The following is an 8,371-nucleotide window of genomic DNA, read 5'->3' as shown; positions in this document are numbered from 1 at the left end:
CTCTCTCCCTCTTTCTCCTTCCTCATGTCATCACTCTAAATTTCTTTGTAAATAACTGGAGTGCTCAAATACATGTTTCTTTCAACCTGCAGTTCTTAATAAGCCAGGATGAGCAATAAATGTCTATTTGAAAGGCTGACTTAGTACCTTTTTCTTATTTCCCACACTCTGAAAGTCCATGCAGCTTTGAAGAGATCTAGGTTTAAAATGGAATACGATATGTTAGTTGAGGAAAGCCTGCTCTACAAACATGATATTTCAGTTAGATCTGTTTTAAAAATATACCTTGGGGTATCTTATTTTAGTTTGTCACTTACGGTGTTATATAAGTAAATTATGCAAACCCTCATTAACAAAAATAACTTGTTATTCTTTGCAAACATACTTCCAGTTAGAAAACTGCTGTTGGGGAACAGAATCGTAGCTGTCTTTTAGTAGCCTGCTTTTTTTTTTTTTTCTAAGGGGTATAAATCATTAGGAATAAATTGTGTTCTGTCATTGTAGCCAGTAATTGGTGACATTTTCTTGTCACCATGGGACTATAAATAACAGCAATATACGTACTGTCACCAGATTCATTATGTTATGAAGAACATAAAGTGGTAGTCTGTTTCTTTTAACTATACTTTGCATATTTTCTATATTAAGTACGACACTGACATCTTCACCAATTTTTAAGGAATACTTGACAAAGCAGGTTTTGTCATTGATGACTTCAGATTGTTTCATTATGCTTTAAATGTATTTGAATTATTTCTATTTCGTCTGTAGTCCACCTGGAAAATATATTCTTCCAATAGTATTTTGTTTGCAAACAGACATTTGATCCATAAAACAAAAGGGTTTTTTTTTTCTCTAGTAGTAGTAAAACATACAAGAGATGCAAAAGCCTGTAAACATTTGTGATGCATTTTAAAATGGGTCATGTTATAAGGGTAACTAAAAACACAAGGACCTCAAATTTTGTGTTTGTAAAATGAATAGTGGCGATCTGTCCCCAGACCGAAGAAAAAAATCATCCATTTGGAAGGAACATTCCTGTGGACTAAATCCTCTAATTAACTTGCTTCATTGATTGTTAAATTAGCACATGACTTTCCAATTTGACTGTCCTGGCAACGTCACATGCCTATCACCTCTTAGACCACCACCCCCTACGCAGGAAGATAATGTCTCTTACTTTCAGTAGTAGCTCCCATTGCTTACTGGACAGGAGGTTTTATTTTTCTTTGCCTCCTCAAAATTAAGACAGAAAAGCTCCTGCTGGGTTATGGAGAAGGCCCAACAGAAAGCCCTTTCCAGCTTTATGTGGCTTTGTCTTCCCAGACAAGTTTATCAGCCTTTCCCCGGAAGTCTCTGAAGCGAGACTTGAAGGGCATTACTTCCTGCCAGCTCAAGGGACTTTTTTGGGAGCTCTTGACATCAGGACTTCCACACTGAGAGGATGTCTTCTAAGCTTCTCTCTTTGATTTTCTCTTTCCAGGTATACAACATTTTTGAAGTTTATCTCAGATTCCCTCACTTTGAGAAAATACATTATCCAAGTTTTCCTTACCTTGTTTCTCAATTATTCATTCAACAAACACAGTTAAGGCATTGTTTCTGACTTTTCAGAGGCTACAAAGCTGAAAGCCATGACCTTCCAGGGTTGAGAGTGAAGAATCTTAGTAATAACTCTGTTAGGAGCTCCAGACACTTGTAACTTCACACCTCTTTATCACACGTTTGTGTCTTTTAGTATTTTTGAATTAATTTCTCGTTATTTGGGACATTACAGCATTCAGATGTCCCCTTTTCCCTCTAAAGGTTAGCCCTTTAGCAGAGTGGTTCTTTTAGTAATAGAGGCACCAAATCTTTTTTTGTTTCATGGACTGCATCTAAGTTATATTTGATTTTGAATTCTGCTTTTTCTTTGTTGGCTTCCTGCTGCTTCTTTGATATCCTTTATATTCCTCTTCCTACTTAAAATCATACTGCCGTCAAAAGCTGCAAATATGAGTCTCTTTCACAATGGAAATTTTTTAAAGAATTTTCCAAACACAAACTGCTATAAATATTTTTTTAAATGAACTCACATGACTTGCATTATACACTTTTCATCATGGCAATCAAAGCTCTTTGCCCAAGTGGAGCTCGATTTTCTATTTTTTATTCCCACTTACCATTTCCAAATCACTTCCAAAATTTCAACATTATTACTTTGTCTTACTTACCTACTTGAAATCTTTTCAATGCTCTATACTTTCATCAAATTCAAACTGTTTATTTGTTTCAAAGCTATTCTTAGTTCCTCGTACACGGGGAGCAGATATGTTACTTCATTCAAATTTCTGCCCTTCTTTTGTACTTTCCTTACCTCTAGAAATTTTTATTTCTTTCCTCCAATTCTCTTGATTCCTGGCTCCATAAAATGTCTGTTCATCAGAGAAGACAGAAAAGAAGTTGAATCAACCTTCCTAGGAAGATTTCAATTCTCTAAGCTTATCTTTCCTGTTAATTAATCACCAAGTGATCTTATCTTCCTCTTCTTTCCTTGAGATTCCTTATGAAGTCATTATAATGGACTCGTCTTTATTGTTTGCCATCTTGTGAATAACCCATGTGCTTTCTTGCCCCTTGGCCTTGATCATGCCAAGTTGGCAATCTGCATTACCCTCCCAGCTACTCTTTATGGATCAAAATCCTGCCAATCTTCCATGGCTCCACTTAAGTACCATTTCATTTTCATTGTCCCAAAGTTTAAATAGCTGGCCTGCCTCTAATTTCCCGTAGTGTCTAGTCACCGTAGTTCTTCTGTGACATTTAGCATTGACTACATTATTTTGAAGTTATCTATCTACCTGTCTTTTTCTCTTCCCTCTATCATAAATGCCTAAGGAAGAGGTACTAGGCTTCTAAGTCTACTCCAAGGATTGTGTAACGAAAGAGCTACACCCAAAATCGGTGCCAGGTTAAAAATTTCAACAACCAAATGAAGAAATGAAGCGACTGTAAAGCAATTATACTCCAATAAAGATGTTTTAAAAAAAAAAAAGAGGGCTTCCCTGGTGGCGCAGTGGTTGAGAGTCCGCCTGCCGATGCAGGGGACACGGGTTCATGCCCTGGTCCTGGAAGATCCCACATGCCGCGGAGCAGCTGGGCCCGTGAGCCATGGCCACTGGGCCTGCGCGTCCGGAGCCTGTGCTCCGCAACGGGAGAGGCCACAGCAGTGAGAGGCCCGCGTACTGCAAAAAAAAAAAATAAAATAAAAAGAAAAATAAAAAGAAATGAAGTGTCCATTGAACTACGCATGATGTAAGAAAATGGTGAGAGGAAGACAAGAGGAAAAGTTAGCTCAATACAGATGAACATTTTGGTCTTCTTGGTGGGAAAATAAATATTTGTATACTCCGACCTGTAAAAATATTTTATAAAGAGCTTTATGTTGTGGATGTTTTTTAAAACCACATGTGTAAAAAGGAGAATGAATGCATTGGCTTCCGTGACATACTGTTTTCATTAGAATTCAGACCATTTGTGCAGCCCTTATTATGGTTTGTCACCTATTTGCATTCACTAGATTTTCCTTCCTGAATGATTTATACACTTGCATAACTTGAAATTTTAAACATTAAATTTATTGCACATTGTCGTTATACATTAGTTATTTTCATAATCTTGAGTACTTCAATATATCTTATGTTCTTATGCATATAATTTATGTTAAGAATTTTCTCCAGCAAGCTTTACACTGTCATTTGGAGCACTTTAGAGATCAATATTGTAGAATCCTATAAGAAGAAAAAATATGTCTAAAAGTACTCCCCTGTGTTCCCATTAATTTGTGTATTATCAGGTCTTTATTAGGAAGGTAGTTGCTAATGTAAGCCTCTAATAAACAGAGTATAATTGAATTTTCAATGTTTTGTCACCTGGGAGTAATTTTCTTACAAGACCTCTGCTCCGTCTTCTGGCTAATTGTCAGCAGTCACTCAGTATCGCCACATTAATGTCAGCAAACATTGCAGAAATATCTACCTGATTGCATTATATTTAAAGATATTCATTTCAGGCCCTTGATATTTTCTCCTTAAATTATTTATGTCAATTTTAAATATCATTTAGAATGCAATAAATGTAGTGAGCTGACACGTTTTGAAAATACAAATTCAGACGTGAGCTCAGATCAGTTGAGTTGGTGATAAAGCGCTGGAACAGCCATGTGACGGAGCTGAACCAGTCAGGGTGCCAAGCCTGGAGAGCTGGACGTCAGAGCCTTGCCTTCCCTGCGTTCAGCTTGGTTTTTGGTCAGTTTTTTGTTTGTTTTCTGTGAGCCTCATCTGGGGAAAATCAGGTATTGTGGCGATATTATATTATGCTGAATGACATCCTAATATATTATCAAGTCTAAAGACAATAACAGTTGAAAATGCTAGACACAGGTGGATTGGTGGGAAAAAGGGAAAACCTTTGTTGGTGCTATAGGGCTGTATGGTTAGAATTGCGCATTTCCCAAAATCCAGAACACAGGAGAGCATCCCTGGGACAGTTCAGGTTTCTCTGTTGTTCTAACATGATCAATACTGGCTCCTTTCACTCTTACAGATGTCTTGGTTTGGTTGTTAAATTAAATGGTCACCCAACCTATAACACATTTTTAGTTTAGACCCTCTCCTATTTTCCATTGGAAATCCTACACTTGACCTACTTTGCAAAAACTCTCAAACTCTCTTTGTTCAACAATTAGATCTTGTTCAACAATTAAATTTTGAATGTGGATATGAGCACAGTTGAGTTTTATTCCGAACATTTTCAGTGTTTGCTTGTCTGTGATACAATATGTATATAAAGCAAATCACATAAATATATATATATGATTTAAAAGTTTTAATTCAGAAGAAAATTTCCCAAGGAGGAATCTTCAGTGTGTGAAACCAAGAGAGCCTGGTGATGCCAGGATAGTATTGCACACACCTACGTATGTACTCACCTAATTTGATCACAACGGCAAAGCTTGAGGGGATGTTTTATCGCATGATCGTGGAGAAGCACATCTCTGTATGGGAGTCAAATCAAGCATATTTGGCAAAAGTGAAAAGTTATGGTTTCAGGTGGCCTAGCTGAATTCAGTTAAATCAAACCCTCATGGGTGCTCACGATACCCAAAGCCCTGTGCTCAGTTGTGGGGAAGATACAGAGAGAAGGCAGCCAGCTCGCTTGATGGGATTGCAGTTCAGAGGTGTAAGTCGGGCCGCTCCGAGTTGTCAGTCAGCTTCGCCTTTGCAGACTCTGTGCTCGGCTTCTTAAAGCAGTGAGGGTAGGTTATTGTTATTCCTATTTTATAAATGAGGGGACTGAGAAACAGAGAGACTTTTCTCTTTATTTGTCTGCCTTGAGCATCTTCCTGTGCCAGTGTGATGAACCAAACAGATACATCCTGTCCTCGTGGGAGCTTATAAGTCTAGTGGGAAAAACAGACCTTCCACAAGCAAACCACACAAATGAAATCACTCCACATCTAAGGAAAAGAACTGGCTTCAGTGAGAGGGGCGGTTCAGGGTGGAGGAGGGAGGGAAGTCTCTGGATCAGATGGTCAAGGAAGTCTTCTCTGAAAATGTGACGACTTTAAAGCTGAGACTCCGAGGGTCAGAATGAGCGAGTCAGAGGAGACAGCGGGAGAGGTTACAGGTGGAAGGAAAGCCCTGTGAAGGCTTGAGGGACGCTTGCTGGGGCATTTGAGAAACTGAAGTCAGGATGCTGAAGGGTAGCTTCAGGGTCAAGACTGGTGTGACTTATGAAATAAGGTTGGCCAGGAATGCTTGCTTGGCAAAGAGCTTGGATTTTAAAGGAATGTGTATTTGTAAAAAAATATGTTGGGTTCCAGAAGTCTTTCCCCCGCCCCAAATTGCAGTGGGAAGCCATAAGAGGGTTGTGAGCAGGGAGAAATGTGATCCAACTTCCCTAAGATCCCAGAGCTAAAAATTCCAAGAGCTGGAATCAATCTCGGGCCAACCTGATATCAGAGCCCAGTTCCACGTTCCAACACACTATTTCCCCCGAGACTCGACAATAACTGAGAACGTGGCACAAGGTACGTGTGTAACGAGGCACCCATAAAGCATGTGGTGATTCTAAGCAAGAAGAAATAGCGTCTGTTTGGGCTTTAATTTTAAAAAGTCCAAGGGAGGAGGTGGCACATCTCTAGAGGCTAGAAGGGCAATTCAGGAAAAGGGAAGAGCATAAAAATGGGGCGTAAATGGGGCAGCGGGAAGCAGGCTCTTTGCGGGGGGAAGTGAATAGTCCAAGTCTGCTGAGAATGTGCCACCCGTAGTGGGTGGCCAGCAAATTGCAAAGGTCGGTTGAAAAAAGTCTGAATGGGGCTTTTCACTCTAGTCTGGGACCTTTGCATATAATTCAATAATTAGCAGAGAGTCAGGGGAGGTATCTGAGGAGAATAACATGACCAGAGGTATGTTTTAAAAGCATATACTATAATGGAAAAGAATATGAAAAAGAATGTGTATATATGTGTGTGTGTGTGTGTGTGTGTGTGTGTGTGTGTGTGTATAAAACTGAATCACTTGGCTGTATAGTAGAAAGTAATACAACATTGTAAATCAACTAGACTTTAATAAAATGCATTTTTAAAAAATAAAATAAATTTTAAAAATTAATTATACACACACACACACACACACACACACACACCCCTATACCTATATCTAGAGTCTAGAGTCTGGTCTGGAGTCAGACTGCCTGATCCCATGTTCAGATTACACCACTAACTAGTTCTGTGGCCTCAGACAGTTTTCTTTGTCTCTTGGTGTCTCCATTTCCTCGTGTGTAAGTGGGGTTAATCATAGCAGCAAAGATTGCTGCCATGTCCGGCCTGCTGTCTGCCACACGCGGTGGGGTGTTGCTCCAGGACCTTGCTCCAGATGTGATGGCCCACGCTCTGGAACCACTGGCAAGAAAATCTTTAAAGGAGTTTTAGTAGCTGCACTTGTGGGCATTTTTGGAGCATATTTTTGGTTTAAAAAGATGAACACAAGCCAAGATTTTAGGCAAGCAATGAGCAAGAAATTTCCCTTCGTCTTGGAAGTTTATTACAAATCCATTGAACACTCCGGAATGTACAGAATCAGAGAGCAAAATCAAGAAAAATGGCTGAACAGCAAAAATTAGAAATTTGACCATTGATCAAGGTTTGCTCTTTTTCACAGTAGCAGGCAAGATGAAAATTCCATAGTTGACATGGATGGATTTTCGAATATTTAAGGCCAAATGTAAATTCTAATTCAGTTAGATGTTTTATTCTTTGGGCTAACTGTGAAGAAATTGATGGCAAGTTTGTTTATATTATAAATGGAGCTATGTTTATGCTACTCAAAATATAGTGGTTCTCCAATAATAATAATAATGGCACCTACTTCACCAGGCTGTTGAACAGAGTAAATTAGATGATCTGTGTAGAGTGTCACCAGGGCGCTTGGCCTGCAATCAGTACTCAGTGCCCGTTCGCTACTTCAGAAAAAGGGCTAGTGCAGGAACTCCTGCGAGAGCTGATTAAGGTTCAACTAGAGTGAGAGCAAAGGAAACGTTAAGGGACGGACTGTAGAAACGAATCAGCACGTTAGACCAGAAACTCCACGAGAGTGGGTACCGTGACCGCGTTGCTTGCTGTCACGTCCCCAGTGGCTAGTATGGCGCCTGGCATTAAGGAAGCATGCGACGAATGTGCGTGGATTTGGATTGAACTCACGCACGATGCAGGATAAATGCACATGTTCTGCTGTGGATCGGTTATGCTCATGCGTTGCATATACATATGCTGTTGATGATACGGATCAGTTTTGATAATATCAAGACAAACATGAACTCAATATAAAAAATAAACTCAGAGATGGAAAAATATTCAACATTATGATTTCAAATGTCTCCCAACTGAGAGTTTATGCGGCTCACCCAACTCATCAATTTCCCGAAATGTAACCAAGGCCACATCTTGCTTTACCGTTTCAGCAGGCACGTGATTCATTTACCAGTGACGCAACTGAGGTTGGCCCAGGCTTTGGCTGACATCCCGGAATAATTTAGGAAAATCTTATTGAAAGTCTCTGCCGCGTGTCCTCTCTGCCTTCCCGACCTCATGTCAAACCTCCTCTTGTTGGGCCCCCAGTGCCTGGGGGAAGTGGACGGGTTTGTGGGATGGTGACTGTTCTCACTGCCTCTGTGCTCTCAGCCAAGGACCCACGTGAACCAGGAGCCTCCTTGCACTGGGGCCTTTCCACTGACGTGGTCCCGGAGGGACGTGTGTGCTCTGACCAGGGATGAGATCAGACAGCTGTAGGATGGCCTGACCGGTGCTGAACCCAGGCTTGAGAGCAGGTGC

The 8,371-nt window shown here is 40.2% G+C and overlaps 1 pseudogene; it reads left to right on the top strand.

The window, feature by feature from the left end:
* The first annotated feature begins 6,922 nt into the window (after positions 1 to 6,922).
* Positions 6,923 to 7,164, top strand: LOC132481344 (protein CEBPZOS-like; annotated as a pseudogene).
* The last annotated feature ends 1,207 nt before the right edge of the window (positions 7,165 to 8,371 follow it).

Source organism: Mesoplodon densirostris, chromosome 20 (assembly GCF_025265405.1).
Source record: "Mesoplodon densirostris isolate mMesDen1 chromosome 20, mMesDen1 primary haplotype, whole genome shotgun sequence".
In the NCBI taxonomy this organism is placed as follows: Eukaryota; Metazoa; Chordata; class Mammalia; order Artiodactyla; family Ziphiidae; genus Mesoplodon; species Mesoplodon densirostris.
This window is presented reverse-complemented; position numbering and strand designations above follow the sequence as displayed.